Here is an 18069-nt window from a genome sequence, read left to right on the forward strand (position 1 = left end):
TAGGCACTCCACATGACTAGGGACACTGTCTTTTGCGGGGCTCCAAATGTCATGTACCAAGCTTGCTTATGTGCACAACTTCTTCAGAAACAAGAGTTTAAATGAAGAAACTGGGGCACGGAGCGGGGTGGTGGTGGCTGATGGGGAAGCTTCCTAGCTTTCATCAGACCTCTTTCTCCAGTCCTTCAGGAAACAGACTGAGATCACTTTGTTTAGCAGGGCCTGTGAATAGGAAAGATGGACTGCATTGCTGTTTACTTTTGCCATTTGCTATCTTCCCCTTCAAGGCTGTTGTAGGCTGCTCTTTCATCTTGGGTTTCTGTTCTTTTAATTTTCCTTTGTTGTTTTATGTGTCGTAAATGTTTTATGCTTTGAACTACAGCTTGGTGACATTGATTGTGATGTTAGCCACATTCTCTGCCTTATTGAGGCTGAAGGGTGAGATGGAATTCCTTAAAATAAATAAATTAATGATGCTTCTTAAGGGGTGGGGGGAAGTAGGGGAGGTAGAGAAGGGTTGGGACCATATTCTGGAAAATGGAGAGAGACTGGGCTGGTTTGAGATAGAAGGCCCACAGAATGGGACTTTCTCCAGGGATTCTATAAGTCTTTTAAGATCTGGAGACAGTCAGAATGCAATGACATTCAGACACATTTTTACATCTTATTTAATGGGAAAATAAGCTCGTCCCATTCAATATTGTTGAAATGAGCTCATCATGATCATATGTCACATTTGAACAAAATAAGAAAGAAATCTAAGTAGTAGTAATTCATCCAAGCAAAAAACTATGGGATGTTTTGCCCTCCAGTGTACGAAGTTCAGTTACTGAATACTTTTTGTATGATAAAGCTAGCAGATTCCATTTGCCTCTAAGAAGCAAAGGAGAAATGATGCATATTGATTGGAGTGTTGGACTAGGATGGGGAAACCCAGGTTTGATTTCCCCATTCTGCACTGAAGCCTGTGGGGTGACCTTGGACCAGTCTGTCTTTCAGCCTAACCTACCTCACAGGGTTGTTGTGAGGAGAAAATGGAAGTAGGGAAAGAACCATGAATGCCACCCTGAACTCCTTGGAGGACGGGTGGTATAAAAGTTTACTGAAAAAATAAACATGGGTTCTGGGGGCTTACCTCAGAGCCCCTTTTGCTGGCTAAAAAATGTTAGTTTATCCATACTAGCATATTCTGCTACTTTATTTAGCCATTCAGCTGCATCTGGATAATCTACTGTTTTCTTGCTGCTGTCACCATATACTTAAATAGTTCATTATATATTTTTGGTATGTTATCTAGCAGAATACTTAGCAACATATTTTCTGGCTCTAACGCAAACTTAATTTTCAATATTCTTTGCATTTCATCATATATTATCATCCAATATTTTCTTGCTTTTTTTACAAGTCCACCACATATGATAGAAATGTACATGGGCCCTCAGTGGTTTGTAGTTGAGACTGATTAATCGAAAATAATTTGTTAGCTCAGATGTATATTCACTCAATTTTTTAGTAGCATGGGACAGGCAAAAAAAAGTAAGATGGCATTTTAAAAAACCCATCATGGCCCAAGCACACAGAACTACAATATTTTCTACATAAGATGTCTGTAGAAAAATAGTTCAGAGTGTGAACAAGCTAGGGGCATGTGGGGATGGATCCCTGTTAGGGTTGCCAGGTCCCTCTTCACCACTGGCGGTAGATTTTGGGGGCAGAGCCTGAAGAGGGTGGGGTTTAGTGAGGGGAGGGACTTCAATGCCATAGAGTTCAATTGCCAAAGTGTCATGGGCCCTGCTTTGGGAGCTGAGGACTCAGAGGACTCTGAAGCTGAAGTGGAGGAACAGGTTGCCTCTGGGCCTTCAGTACCTCCATTGCAGTCAGTAGCACAGGAGCCTGAAACAACTCAGCAGGAACCACAGCTAGGCAGAGAGATGGAACAAGGGCAGACAGAAGCTACTCTTCCCCCAACCCCTGCAGCAGAAGCTGAGAATGGCAGCCCTCCAAGCTCACCTGAACCTGATAGGCATATCAGGACTCGGCAGCATGTGATTTTGCAGGGTAAAAGGAGGAGTGCTCGCTTGGAGAGGCTAAACAGACAGAGAACTGGTGCTGCGTCTTTTCAGGATGAAGCCTAGCTTGGAAGTGCACTGACTGATAAAGGCAGTGCAGGCATGCTTTCACTTTGCGGAAGCAAACGTGCAGTTTCTCTGTGTTCCTGCTACTGCCTCTGATTCATCTTTCCGGCCGTTGACTCCTGCCTGCTTTGACGACGCCTCTGACTTCTGACCCTGGTAAATAACATAATCTTTGTCGCCTACTCCGAAAGGGGCTAAATATCTCCCGCACGTCTGAGGACTGCGGGCACCGCCCAGCCCTTGGCCTACGCCGGCACACAAAGTGGCCAATTTTCTCCAGGTGATCTGATCTCTATCAGCTGGAGATCAGTTGAATTAGCAGGAGATCTGCTACTACCTGGCAGTTGGCAACCCTAATCCCTGTGGGAGTTGGCATGATAGTATTTTGTACCTTGCTAGAGAAGACTTTTTACTCCCCATGAGCAATTTATTGTACACAGATTATATCAGTTCCATGTATGGAAACTATTTTCCTCGGGGGATCATAATTCATCCATAAATGTGCACCTTGAAATCCCAATGATTCTACTAGATGAGACCATCATAGAAATCTATGGGACTTTCAGCCTGACCCTGTGCATGTTTACTCAAACATAGGGGATTAATGCATGGGTAGAATGTTTTTGGTTCGCTCCTCTCTTATCTCACAATATTTTAATCCGAGACTGGATAGTCAAAGCCCATCCTACTATAAGTCCGAAGCAAGTAGGTGCTGGAGGCTCCCTGTGCATTTGAACCACCCATATAATGTGGGATAGTCTGCAATGTGGGATAGTAGGGGAGTGACCACCATGTCATTGCCCAAGGATTGGCTGAGGGGTTATCCAATCAAAGGCCAATTCTCCCCCCTTTTTTTTCTTGGGACACCAGCGTTCTGGTATACTATCGTCTCAACCTGTCAATAATAATAAAAAAAAGGCGGGAGAATTGATCAGTGTGAGTTGAGTGGCCAGTTGACACCTCATTGGAGTCTCCCTTCAGAGTGCTGTACCAAGGTTGTATTGTGGGTGAGCGATGTCGCCTGAAAGAAGATTCCTTCTGAGGAGAATTTTGCTTCTCTTGGCTCATTTGTTCATGGCATTTAATGTGCTGTGCCAATGTATAAGAAATGCAGCTGTGATTTCTGCGGCTTATATGCTACGTCATGGGCAGCAAAGAAGAGCTACACGAGAATTTATACATGGTTCTTCTACTCGTGTTGGAATATCCCATGTCCATGGATCGCGGCGATCGACTCATATCAATCGCAGGAATTGGTACACTCTTGCCCGCGTGCCCTTACCCAGGCCCGACTGGGAGTACCCAAAAAGATGCGATTGGTGGGATCGACTGGTTGCAGAAGTCTGGGGTGAGGAACAATGGATGGCGAGCTTTAGGATGACACGATCTACAGTAATGGTGATCACGGAAGCCCTGAGGGGACGTCTGGAACGTCAAACAATAGTGATGTGGAATCCAATACCTGTAGAGAAACGTGTCGCAGTTGCGATTTGGTACTTTGCTACAGGGAGATTGGTGGCAACCAAATTTGGCATTGGAGTGACAACCGTGGGTGAAATTATTCGAGAAATCAGCCTCTGTATTCAGCTGTACCTGTACCAGAAGACTGTTCGCCTGGGATCAGACATTCAAGAGGTTAGAACTAATAATTTACCTCAGAATTAATGCTGACTGTGCCTCTTCACCCCCCCCTTACATCAATCTTGTTCTAGAGGGTCAAGTGGTGTTTAAATCTTCTCAGGTCTGCATTTTGCGCCTGTCATCTCATTAAAAGCCCTCCCCCCCATTATTACTGTGAATTACATTGGTTTTCCTATTGGCGTGCCAGCTAGTCAATATATCAATACTCCAGGTGTCAATGCACCTGTCAAGCCATCGCACTTCACATGGGAAGGATGTACTTCTTTTGAATCAAGCTCGTTGTCTCGTGATCTTATTAAATTGCAAAGGAACTCACTAGTAGAAGTGGTGTGGATGACAGGATAGATGAGGGATCGATAGTTACTAGGTCATCTGCAAAAAGCTCCTGTGATCTCCCTGCCTCCACCGCCAGTGCAGCGTCATGATCTGTCACCACTACGACATTCATGCTGCAAGGAAGGTCTCTTGGCTGGATGCTGGGGTCCCCGTGAAAAATTCTATCAAGTTGTTTGTAATAGGTACAGTAACGTGGGGAGTTTCCGGATATACTATTGTGCCCCACGGATCTTTTGTATTCTTTACGAAGAAGTTTTGTCTTTGTGCGGCACTCTACTGCTGAGCGGTTATGACCCTGCCGCCTCATCTGTTCCGAAATCGTCGCAAACACATCAGTGTTCCTGTGACAAGATCCAAGAGCCTCCTGGACCTTGGCTTCTCCCCATATAGCGATGAGGTCCAGGGTCTCTCTCTCTCTCGCCACGACATCCCACGGGCCCCTTGTGAACGTCCCGATGCAGCCATGCTCTTTTGTCAATAAATAGACAGTCAAAAAATCCCCACACAAGCCCACACTCAATCCGTTATGCATGACCAATAGAGTGACGGAATGCGGGGAATGACGGAAAATGGGGGGAAAGGCGGCAATTGCTCGAGCAGAAAAGGGGGCGGGATGGGAGAGACCAGTAAGGGACGTGTCCTTGAATGAAAGGAGGTTAGTAGCGGGCTAGTCATGTGATTACATGCATGCCGGCGTTCTGGTAATGTAGCAAAATAAAAAAAATAGCGGTTTAGCACCGAAAAGATCGCTAGAAACCAGGGATTGCTTAACCCGTTTGAAATTCGCGTCTAAGGTGGGTCCGATGCGCAGTCCTCGGACGGTCATGCGTTTAGACCACGGGAATTCGCTACTTTTAAGGCACAAAGGCGAGACAAATTGGCCTAGCGTTAAACCCCATTGATGCCCCTGAGCTCATGGGCATTTATTCTCAAATTCATATGAATAAGACCACATTGCTAAAACAGTACCGCTTTGGCTCTGTATTGTCCAGGAGTCATTGGACTGGAGTTTATAACTACAAATAATCTAATACAAACATTATTTACTTTTGCTTCACTATTGACTAAATAGCAAAACAAATGTATCTATTTAGTTATTGCTCCCAGCCAGATGTATGTTTATCTAGATTTGTTTTGGATTATCAATGTACTCAGCTGTAATTCAAAATGCTTTTTAAAATAGATTTTTTTTCTTTAAAAGATCTGATTATTGAAAACCTTCTATTTCTTCTGAAAGACAGCATCTGCAAACTGAATGAGTTGGTTGAAGTAGGTTTTCCTCTTCGCCCAGGAGTCCTGTCTTCCCTGAAATGCTGAAGGCTGGGGCTGTGCCGTGGGTCACAGGGGGCTGCGGGAAGGAGAGGAAGTGTAGGAGTGGGCAACTTTCTTTTCCTGACCCTTGTTTCTGTACTTCGCTTTGGTGCATGGCATATTGTCCAGGAGGATCTCCCACAAGGAGACACAAAAGATTGGGGAACGAATGAATGATCTGCTTTTGGGCGCTCCTTCCATTTGTAGAAGTTTGGATCCAATCTTGTGTCTGCCACAAAAACATATAACAAATGTAGGGTTGCCAAGTCCCTCTTCACCACCGGCATGAGGTTTTTGGGGCGGAGCCTGAGGAAGGCAGGGATTGTGGAGGGAAGGGACTTCAATGCCATAGAGTCCAATTGCTAAAGCGGCCATTTTCTCCATGAACTGATCTCTATCGGCTGAAGATCAGTTGTAATAGCAGGAGATCTCCAGCTAGTACCTGGAGGTTGTGGGGAAAAGGAACCTCTATGCTAGTACCTGAGTTTGGAAATCAGCATAGATGCGAAAAGATTAAACAAAGTGCAAAAAACGTTATGGTGCTACACACTTATACAAACCACAAAGGTGATACAATGGATGAAAACATGATAAACATGAACAACAACAATGTAACTGATCAAAGAAGAACATACAAAAGCAGAACAGACAAAAGCTGTTCATACACAATCCAAAGGCAAATGCCTTTTGAAAAATGGAAGTCAACAGTCCTTAGTAAGGTAAGTATTCATAACATGTACAATCCAAAGGCAGAAGCCTTTTGAGAAGAAAAAGTCAACAATCCTTAATAAGGTAAGTGCTTGTGTTTGCTAATGGTCCCTCGAAGGTTGCTGAGTAGTGAAGATATAAACTGAAGGGGAAATGGCCGTTTCGGTTTCTTATATTAAACTCCTTCTTCAGTCCCCAAAACAGCTTGTTTATAGTTACATTTGACTGCTCTCACACTCTTTAGACCATGTAAGCTAATTCCACAGAGGGATAAGAGAAGTGTAGCAGTGCTATCTCACAGGTGAATAGAATCTAGAAATAGAAATAGACTCCCTGAAGGAGTATAAACTGTGTGAATGTATGTGTGATTACATGTTTGTTTGTTTATATATAAAATTTTTAATTAATTTTTTTAAAAGGCTTCTGCCTTTGGATTGTACATGTTATGAATACTTACCTTACTAAGGACTGTTGACTTCCATTTTTCAAAAGGCATTTGCCTTTGGATTGTGTATGAACTGCTTTTGTATGTTCTGCTTTTGTATGTTCTTCTTTGTTCAGTTACATTGTTGTTGTTCATGTTTATCATGGTTTCATCTATTGTATCACCTTTGTGGTTTGTATAAGTGTGTAGCACCATAAAGTTTTTTGCACTTTGTTTAATCTTTTCGCATCTATGCTGAGTACCTGGAGGTTGGCAACCCTAAGTGAATGGCACACACATTGCACTTCTAATAAGTAAACTTCCTTAGTTTTTGCATAAGTAATTGTTTCACTATGAGAGCATGGAGATTATCAATTACTGAATTCACAGTCGTTTGACAGAAGAGAACATGAGAAAGGAGAAACTGGAAGGGAGAGGTGTAAGAACAGAGCAAGAACTCTAAATACAGGGCCTTATTACAGAAACAAATGTTGCTAACAAATCGGTGAAGCAATTAGCGAGCAAAACATGTAAACACAATTGTCTTTCCATCAAAAGTGTGTTACTCCAAGCAAGCATAGTGGGAATTGTATTATGAGATTTTAAATACTTGAAAATTTGTTAGTGTTAATTGTTTCTGCCTGAAACATTTTCTGATCTAATGTGAATAGAAAACAAAAACTGTACAGGTTCATAATGGGCGTTGGACCTGTATCTGTTCTGCCATGATGTTTTCTTGGCCAGTATAAATCACCTATGATGCTAGGAGTTGATTATACAGTAAATATATTTTAGCAGTCAATATAGCAACTGAGATACTAAGCTGAGGAGTCAATTGTGGGACATATCCTAAGTACATCTACTCAGAATCCTACTCGAGTCCATTCAGTGGGGCTTACTCCCAGGAAAATGTTCTTAGGATGGCACTGTATGTTGGTTACTCTTGATAAACTGGTGAAAACCAACTATTTCACGTAATCTCTGTACAATCCTGATGAATTTTTTGGCCTCATGAATGCATGAGAATAAAGTATGTTTTGGGGATCTAAACATTTATTTTGTTTCATTTATACCCTGCCTTGCTCCCTAATGAGTACCCAAAGCAGCTTACATAGTTCTCCTCCATTTTATGCTCACAACAACCCTGTGAGTAGGGTTCCCAGGTGCCCAGTTGCCCGCCGATTCTTGACACTGCCCACCGACACTCAGCTGGTCGGTGAGCGGAAGCAGGCCAGCAAAAAAAAGAGGAAGCGATCAGCATCCCCGCGTGATGACGTCACTTCCGTCACAACACAGAAGCACCAGCATCTCACCGGGGAGGGACACTCTATGGAAACAATAGAGCTTTGGGGCAAGTGCTACAGCATCCCCTGGTTGCACCGGAAGTGATGTTATTGCAAGGGGACACAAATTGCTTCCCCCTGTACCCACCTCCCAAATGCTCCTGCCAGTTGCCAGGAGGGACCTAGCAACCCTATCTGTGAGGTAGGTTGGGCTGAGAGTATATGACTGGCTCAAGGTCACCCAGCAAGATACCATAGCAGAGTGGGGATTCAAACCTGGGTCTCACAGATCCTAGGGTAATATTCCAATCACAATACTCTAATCACTACTGGCTGCTTTTTAAAAACGTAATGCTCATATTTAAACATTTGTTTCAGTTTTGTGAAATTTGCTTTGAGAGCCTTCAGCTTCAGTCACTGAATTAATAGATCGTTTCCATTGGTTTCACGGAGAACATCTTTCCATCTGCAGCTTCTCTCCCGCATTCAATCAGAATGAGATTCTAAGAGGTCGCAAAATTGCAGGCAGAAGGAAGAAAGAATCTCTATTTTTATAGGCTGACCAAAGAAAGGAAATTTTTTCTTCAAGGCTTTCCAAGAAAGCCGGTAGTATTGCACAACAGGCACAAACACATAAATGATAAATAAAATGTCGTCAGGTATTCACCATGCCTATCAGGATTGTGAGGCCAGCTGTGTATTGGGAATGTGGGGGAAATGAATCAGGTAAGGTTGTTGCTTGCAGGGCCACCATAAGAATATAAGCCCTGCTGGATCAGATCAGTGGTCCATCTAGTCCAGCTTCCTGTCTCACATAGTGGCCAACCAGTTCCTCTGGAGGTCCAACAACAGGGCATAGAGGCTGAGGCTTTCCCCTGATGTTGTCTCCTGGCACTGGTATTCAGAGGTTTACCTATGGCTAGTAGCCACAGATAGACCTATCTTCCATGAATCTATCTAATCCCCCTTTAAAGCTGTCTATGCCTGTGCTATCACTACATCCGCCGGCAGCAAACTCCACATTTTAACCACTTGCTTTGTACAGAAGTATTTCCTTTAATCCATCCTGAATCTACTGTCCATCAGCTTTGTTGGATGCCCTCGAGTTCTAGCATTTGGGGAGAGGGAGAAAGAATTATCCTCTCAAATGCCTCTGCTCTGTTTGTAACATTTGCATGTGGATTCCCCTCCCCCATCATTGTCCTTTCGCTAATCGAGTGGAATCACATGTTATGGACGGTGGGACACACCCAGACCTAAGTACCCCACATCACACATTTCTGCATGGAATCATAGAGTTGGAAGGGACCAACAGGGTCATCTAGTCCAACCCCCTGCACAATGCAGGAAATTCACAACTACCTCCCCCCCACACACACACCCAGTGACCCCTACTCCATGCCAGAAGATGGCCCTTCTTCTAATCATCTGCTTAAGGTCAAAGAATCAGCACTGCTGACAGAAAGTGTCATTTGTTCATCTCTTCCCCTTTTTGAAGTGGAAAAAAAGCACATGCAGACCAAACATCGGTGAATGTTGTATTGCCACATTAGATACAGAGGATGATGCAAACAGAATCATTAACCTCCTCAGATTCAATCCTAGGCACACTTATGGGGGTGGGGGTGGGAGTAACCCTATTGAAGTCAAAGTCAATATTAAAAAGAACATTTACATTATTACTTCAGAACAATTGAGAAGTTTTGTCAGCCACTGGCAGAATTGAAATGAATGATGCTAGAATTGTCTGCATAAGAAACATTTTTACAGAACAGGAATACTTTTTTATTATTCTACAGAGCTTTGAAGAAAAATGACCTCTGTTTCCCCTTCTCTCACTACTAAATTAGTTGCTTTGCTTAATTGGCCTAGGTATTTTATGAGTAGTCGGATATTTTTGCAAAAGAACTGCTCTAAATAAAAGCCTTGAATAAAATTAATGAAAAGTCACAGGTAATGAACAGCTGTGTTTTAGACACTCCCACAAAGTCTGAAAGAGGTTTGCCAAGATGGGTATTGAAGTAATAAACCTGTAATAAATGTCACCACGATGGGTGCCTTGATTGGAAGAAAAGTTACATGCTCTTTCCAGCAACTGAACCTGTCAGTTATACAAATGAAAATGCATATTGGGCAGAAACAAGCAATAAATCTTTTACCCTCGAGATGAAATTTTGATTGAACACGAAGAAATACAGTGATAAGTAAATTAGCTTCCTGTTAATACCAAAGGTGGCTTCTTTTGAATATCAGCCAGCCTGTCTTAGAACATAATGAGTGTCTAATAAATATTCATGTGGGCCCTTTTTTAAATAATGCAAGCGCTTGAGATAAACAGAATCCTTGGGTTGGATTGCTTTTTGCCATCAGAGGTGTCAATCGACAAAGACAGTAACCAGTGATTGAAATGTGGAGCTCTTCAGGGGTGGAAACTGTCATTTGGTAGAATGGATCAGGCAACAAAGCAACTTGGCACCATTCTCTATATGACTTGAGGGGCTGTCATATAGAGGATGGTGCCGAGTTGTTTTCTGTTGTCCAAGAAGGTCGACCAGAACCAACGGGTTGAAATTAAATCAAAAGAGTTTCCGTCTAGACATTAGGAAGAATTTTCTAACTGTTGGATCAGTTCCTCAGTGGAACAGGCTTCCTTGGGAGGTGGTGAGCTCTCCTTCCATGGAGGTTTCTAAGAAGAGGTTAGATGGCCATCTGTCAGCAATGCTGATTCTGTGACCTTAGGCAAGTGATGAGAGGGAGGGCATCTTGACCATCTTCTGGTCACTGGGTGTGTGTGTGGGGGAGGTAGTTGTGAATTTTCTGCATTGTACAGGGGGTTCGACTAGATGACCCTGGTGGTCCCTTCCAACTCTATGATTTTAATGTCACGCCAAAATTATTTGTTCTGAAGGTCACAAGTACCATCAGAGAAGAAACTATATAAAGTGGGGGACATGTAACAGTCTTTTGTAGTTTTGAGTACAAACATGGAAAATAGGAGTTTTGGAGCTGCACTTGGACTAATGAGCTTACTGAATTTAAATCTTCTTAACTACGGTCCTATCCCCAAGTAAACGACTGCTCCTAAATCCCCTGTGCAACCCAGAGATATGCTGATCTAAGATTAGCAACACTATTTCGCTGGTAATGGCTTCTCTAGTGGACTCTTAATGCCATCAAGGCCCCGATAGTTCAAGAGGAAATATGGGGCAGAGTGGAAACATGATGGGAGAGAATTGGAGCATAGCCCCGCCCTCTTAAGGATCCTTCAACTGTAGCACTAATAGGATTGTCCTCCTGGCCTCAGGGGTTACCACTTCATGTTTCAGTTTCAGTACCTTTATTGGCATACCAAGGACAATCAAAAAGAGTAAACCTAGCCACTATACATCATTTTACCTCGCCTCTTAATTACATCACCAAGAAATTTGGCTACAGATTCAATAATCTCAGAACTTCAGGAGGATAACAAGTTAATCTTACTATCGTCAGCTTGATTAGCATAGTTTGATAGAAAAGGATCTAAAAGGGCAGCATGAATTTCATAATAAAATGGACAGTACAAAAGAATATGGTCAATAGTTCTTGTAGGTTATCCGAGCTGTGTGACCGTGGTCTTGGTAAACACAGCCCGGATAACCTACAAGAACCAATGAACTCTGACCGTGAAAGCCTTCGACAATATTTTAATATGGTCAATACTTTCTATCTCCCCCATAACACAGTTACACACTCTAGTGGAGTATGGAATTTTCTTGTATCTCCCAAACAGAATGGCAGAAGGGAGAACATTAAAACGGGCTAGTGTATAAACTCTCCGAAGATGGGGAGCAGTAAGACAGGAGAAGTACTCTGGGAGAGAGTTTAATAACTCCCAACGTAGTAGTGAACATCTACCAGAGGCTAAACTTCTGAATTCTTGCATCTCAACATCGATGATCCTTTGCTTAATCAAGGCATATGCAGCTCTCTCAAAGAGAACACTTTCCCAATGTCTTACTCTTTCCCAACTGGGCTACTGGGGCAGCTCGTAGTAGTTCTCCGCAAGCTTGTTGTTGTAGTTTCTGCTCTTCCTTGTTCATAAGGCCACCATTCCTACTCTTGACAGAAAGCTTGCTCCCCTTACACAGAACCAGTACAAACTGAAGTGTTCTGAACACTGTCCACACAGGATCATGGAGTCGATAGTGAGATCAAACTCTTCTCTTTGGGAGCCTCTGGGTTCCACATGAGTCTCCTCCTAGTCACTGGATTATGAGGATGATAGGCTATTGTGAATGGAATGTCAGTCCTGTATGGCCTGGGATGTTTTTAGGCCTTTCCTGTTATTCTTTTGCAGGATATATTTCAGCTGTTGAGGAATTCAAACATACCTTAGAGGAGTCCTTGTGAGCTCATGGCTGCAGATGTCTGTGGCTGCTCTCCTAACAACTGGGCCATGGATTGTATTTTATTTATATATTTATTTATCATACTTCTAGCCAGTCCTCCCCACCTGAAGCCAGGCTCAGGGCAAGGAACAACAATGAAATCATAAATATAATATACGTGTCAATTAAAAACATCTTATTAAAACTGTTCCCAGATTGGGAATGTGGGAAGGAGTTTATTTTCAGTGTTACACAGAATGGCTTCCATTTTCAAGAATGTAGCATTAGAATCTCCACCACTGCCCTCCTGAAGAAAGCCCTGAGGAAAACTACACAATATCAGCATGAGGGCTCACAATATAAATTCACTAGAAATAGTTTACTACAATGTAAAAATATAATACAACAGATACATCCGGTACCTCACAAATAATAATAAAGGTAAAGAACAAAGAATAAAGTCCTGTGTTTCAGTTGGGTTAAATTCACCTCACAACATGAAATATACAAAGTTCTTCAATAACACAAAAATGACACCTCTAGTTTGGTGGTCGTTTCGCATAAGCAGAGCTTCTTCAGTTGTTGTTCGTGTAAATATAGGGCACAAACGCCTCTGTAGGAGGAAAACTACAGCTTTCTTACATTTCCAATCACAAACATGGCTAAAAGTAAGTAAATGGACTGAAAGAACAGAGTTCAAAGGTAGGGGATTGAAAGGGCTAACAGAGTTGCACAGAGCTGTGTGTTGGTTGAAGAGCTCAGCGGAGGCGAGAGGTTGCAGCTCAGAACTAAAGGGCTGAGCCTGCTTGATGTCCAAAGCCACCACCACATTTAAAAGAGCCAATCTCATCACGGGCTCTCAGGGTACTCATGCATTTGCCATGTCCTTTGACGGGGGAGGGCATCTGTCTTCTTTCCTCTATGGTACTTGTGTTTTTATATAAGGTGGCCCCTTTGGGTAGAGATCCTGTTTTGCTGGACCTGGCGTGTGTGAGGAAGGAGTTCCTCCGCAGGTAGCAGCCACTGTACCTTTCTTGCTTTGGGCTGATAGTCCTGATATTTCATTGGGCTTTCCTCCAACAAGCTACTTCATGCTACCTCACCCCTCTTTGCTCCACCCCACTAGGAACCTTTCATCCCTCCTTCCTGCTCATCATCTCACTTCCAGTGCTGATGGATTTGTGCTGCAACACTTTCATTTTGGCATTAGCTGTGGTAGGTGGATGTGCAACTTTTATGCCCTCTTTACATCTCATTGAGGGGTAAAAATTCTTAGCGCTAGATGTACAGTTGTACAAATATTATTTTTTCTTTTATGGTTCTGGCCAAATAGACACTCTTCAGCATTCCTTGTTTAGCTGTGACTTGCTCAATGAGGCTAGAGACAGATGGATAAAGCCTTTTATTCAGGCATCGGTCTCTGAACTGGATAATCTGAGGATTCTTTTAACGGGTGGATTTTAATACTACATTGGCAGTCACCAAATTTCTTTCCCAGTCAATTAAAAAATACTAATTTCCTTGTGGGATATTTAGATAGTTCCTCTCCCCCCCCTTTTTTAAATTTTGGTCTCAGTGGGACATTGTTCAGGGCTAAATTGGCCATATGAACAGTATCATTTCTTTTAACTTTCTTGCAGAGATGGCAAGGCTGTTTTTTCTCCTGCCTAATTTCTTCATGAAATTCTCCATTTTCTATTTGTTTCTCTTTTTTACAGCTTTTATGTAATGTTTACATTATATGTCATTTTTATGTAATCGACACACAGCAGGTGTCAATTTTAATGGCAATATTTCTACAGAATTTCAGCAGTACAATTAGGGGGCGGGGAAGATGGTGGCAAGTTTCATCCTGAGTATGGAGAAGCCATAAAAAGAAGCTTGAACTTTCTAATCAAACCACTGTTGTCCCAAAATTTGATAACATCCCTACATATAAGTGGTGGTACAGTCTTAAGATGCCCCAGTATCTAATAGGGGATGTTGCTAAAAAGTTTGAAAAACTCCTTCTAAATGTCACAGAAGGTAGTTTCCTCAACTATGGTAACTCAGAAAGAAAACAGTGTGAGACAGATGCTAAATCAACTTTAGTCTCATTTTTGAAACCTGGCAATTTAAAGTTACTTGATTATAGTATCCATACCCCATTTCACTGCTACTGGGGAAGGGAACCAGAGGGTCTGCTCTTTAAGTTTAAGGGAATGGGGGAGAGGTGATAAACACTGGAAGGACAAACCGGGTTAGCATCGAAGTGCAATAGCTTTTAACATCGTCATACATTTTTACAGGATTTTCCCCTCTGGATTTGCTCTTTGGAGGCAATAAAGGTAATACAACCAGTGCTGAGGTGCCCAAGAAAACAGCTCAGATATTAAACTGCGATAAATCACGTGAACTAGATGGTATTCTCTAAGAGTCCTGGAAAAGTCTTGAAAGAGCTGGACTCCTGCCAAAAATATGTAGTTTATCATTGCACTGAGCCACAGTATTAGAAGAGCGGACTGAATGTCTTGTCTAGCTTTTAAAAAAACCCAGCTAAGATTTGTGTGAGGGACACAAGGGGAATACATTTCATTAAAATATTTGAATGCAAGGTTACTTCAACCTTCCGGTGTGTGTGAGAGATTTTTTTAAAAAAGAGTATCTCAATGTTATTGGAGTTCATAAACAGGAACGTATTCCTGATCACAATAGTAGGATATTATCCGTTGAGAAAACCATTGTTCCATGCAAAAATTAATGAGAAGCTGTAGCTTTCAAACGTATAAATGGCAACCTGTGAGCTTTATAATTGACACCTAAGCTTGGCGTACCCACAGCTCTACAGTTCTGAAGATATAATAAAATGAATAAATGGGATGTAATATTTTCAGCAAATACCAAAGAATAGTAATGGAAGTAATAATTCTTTACCTTTCTTTTAACTTGCTAATATGACAACTGAGTTTGAAATGATATAAAAGTGATTTTATATCTTTGTTTCTTCAACCTTCTTTTCAGGAAATGAAATCTATGTTGTTTATGCTTTTAATTTTTGAGTACATTTGGCCCTGTGCTATGGATTTCTCTCAATTGTTTCAGAAAAATAATCCAGCAGAAAGAACATCCCAGGTGGATAGTCGTGTTAGTCTGTGGCAACAAAACAAAACAGGAGTCCTTAACAACCAACAATGAAACAGTGCGGGGCAGCCATTAAATTGGCTCTTTTTTAAAAATTTGGCAGTTTAAACAATAATTTGACTATACATCCTTAGCCCCTTTCACTGCTACTGAAAAAATATAGCAAAACAAATTAGCAGAAGGTAGCCAATGGGTGACTGCAGCTATCTGACATAAATCTCTGGGCTCATTGTTTTTCACCTTTATGGAGTAACTTCTGGAATTTTCTCAGGTGAATATTTTTGTTGAAAGATCACCCCCCCCATAAATCTTAATTAAAAATGATATATTTAGCTGCATCCTGCATTCTTCTGGATGCAACTCACAAGATTGTATTTCAATAAAACCCCATTGAGGATGCTCAGGGATACAATAATGGTATCCTGGACTGAGTTTTTGTTTGCTCCTCTTTTTTAAAAAAGTGCCATAATTAATATAGATGATTGACAACTCCAAACAGAATGTGACAAAATAGTATGGTTCTTAGTCAGAACCTCAAAAGCACTCCATTCCTGTTTTGCACAGTTGAATGGACAGAATACCTTGTAACACATTATTACAATCTTCTAAGTCTACTGAAGTCAATGGATTTAGACAGGTGTGAATCTGCTTTGGATTGCACTGCTAAAATATCAGACCAAAGCAGTATATAGGGACAAAAGAAGATGTGCATGAGCTGAAACATTATATGGTACATTGAAGGAAATTAACCAACAGAAATGTGTTTTCAGTTATTCTGAAATGTAGACATGTTAGATTTATCTGTGCTATTTTAAAATGATTGGGCTGGCAACATTTTTGCTTTAAAAAAAGCTTTACATTCCCATTAGTTGTACCCTTGTTGAGAATTTTCACTTCTTAATCAAACTCTCTAATTTAGGCTGAACCCCTTATTAGAGAATTAAGCCCTACTGTACACAGTGGGACTTATTTCCGAGTGAACATTAAGAATTCATTTGCTTCCCCCACCCCCCGGTCACTGCACTGCAAAAGTTGCTTTGATACATGGTCTTCTGCAGAATCTGGAGCTGATCCTTGTTTAGTTTTGATATTGCCTGAATTGATCTCATGTATATGTACCACTTCTTTGGGGTTTGAGAGCCAGTGTGGTGTAGTGGTTAAGAGCAGCAGACTCTAATCTGGAGAACCAGGTTTGATTCCCCACTCCTCCATATAAATCCTGCTGGGTGACCTTGGGCTATTCATAGTTCTCGCTGAACTCTCTCACCCCACCTACCTCACAAGGTGTCTGTTGTGAGAAGGGGAAGATGACTGTAAGCTGCTTTTAGACTTCTTAAAGGCAGAGAAAAGCAGGGTATAAAAACCAACTCTTCTTGTTCATCTTGTTTCACTGCCTCTCCATTGACAAGCCTCTTCTTGATGAACATGAATTCCTCCCAAGTTATCTCAGTTGGATGGAGCATAGTTTATGTGGTAGACACTGTTGCTGCAGGGGCATTGATCACTCTCATAGCAAAACACACTAAATGTGAATAATATAGCTGCAGTGATAAACATATACTCATACTTAGGAACCCTGGTCAGCCTTTAAGATGCCACAAGGGTCTTTGCTGAGACCTCTGCCTGAGACCCTGGAGAGCTGCTGCTAGTCTGAGTAGACAATACTGACCCATCTAGACCAAGGTTCTGATTCAGTATAAGGCAGCTTCATGTGCTGTTTTCCTGCAATCAGCTGATGCAGTACTTGTCTTCTGGAGCACTTCTGTTGAGACAACAACCCTCATGATTTCTCATCAACAAAGTTCCTACTTGTTAAAACAAAAATAATTGCTTTAATTGGTATGCAGGAAAAGGATGTGTAATGGGAAAATACTGGATTACAGTTCTGGTCTTCCTGGATTCTTTCTTTCCCAGCTAGGAAAGCTGAGAGCTACTGTGGTGTAATGGTTAGAGTGTCAGACTAAGAGCAGAGAGTCCCAGGTTCAAACCCCCACTCTGCCATGGAAGCTTGCTGGATAATCTTGGGCCAGTCACACACTTCAGCCTGACCCACCTTATAGGGTTGTTGTGAGGATAAAATGGAGGCGAGGAGAATGATGCAAGCTGCTTTGGGTCCCCATTGGGAAGAAAGGTGGGGGTCTAACAGCGCATTCCTGAGAGGAATGCGGGCGCTGGGCTTAGGAGGCAACCCAGCGGCTGCAGCTAGTCTGCTGATTTGCATTCTGTGCGGCCCAAATCCTACAGCAATTACACTTCCGATCCACTCTGGAGCTCTATTCAAGGTGTTGGTTTTGACATTTAAAGCCCTACATGGCTTGGGACTGGGGTGTCTGAAGGACTGTTCTCTCACATACATTCCTGCCTGCAAACTAAGATTACAGGGAGAGGCTCTCTTGAATGTCCCATCAACCAAAAGGGAGACTGCAGCCAAGAAATCAGGAGATTGAGACTGGGAAGGGCAGCCATGAAGGAACTAGAAAAGATTCTGAAGTGTAAGGATGTGTCACTGGCCACCAAGATCAAGTTAACTTATGCCATCGTATTCCCTGTTACTATGTATGGGTGTGAAAGCTGGATAATGAAGAAAGCTGATAGGAAGAAAGTAGACTCCTTTGAAATGTGGTGTTGGAGGAGAGTGTTACGGTTATGATGGACCACCCAAAAAACCCAAATCAGTGGGTTCTAGATCAAATCAAGCTTGAACTGACCCTAGAAGCTAAAATGACTAAACTGAGGCTATCGTA

Source organism: Euleptes europaea, chromosome 15 (genome assembly GCF_029931775.1).
Source record: "Euleptes europaea isolate rEulEur1 chromosome 15, rEulEur1.hap1, whole genome shotgun sequence".
In the NCBI taxonomy this organism is placed as follows: Eukaryota; Metazoa; Chordata; class Lepidosauria; order Squamata; family Sphaerodactylidae; genus Euleptes; species Euleptes europaea.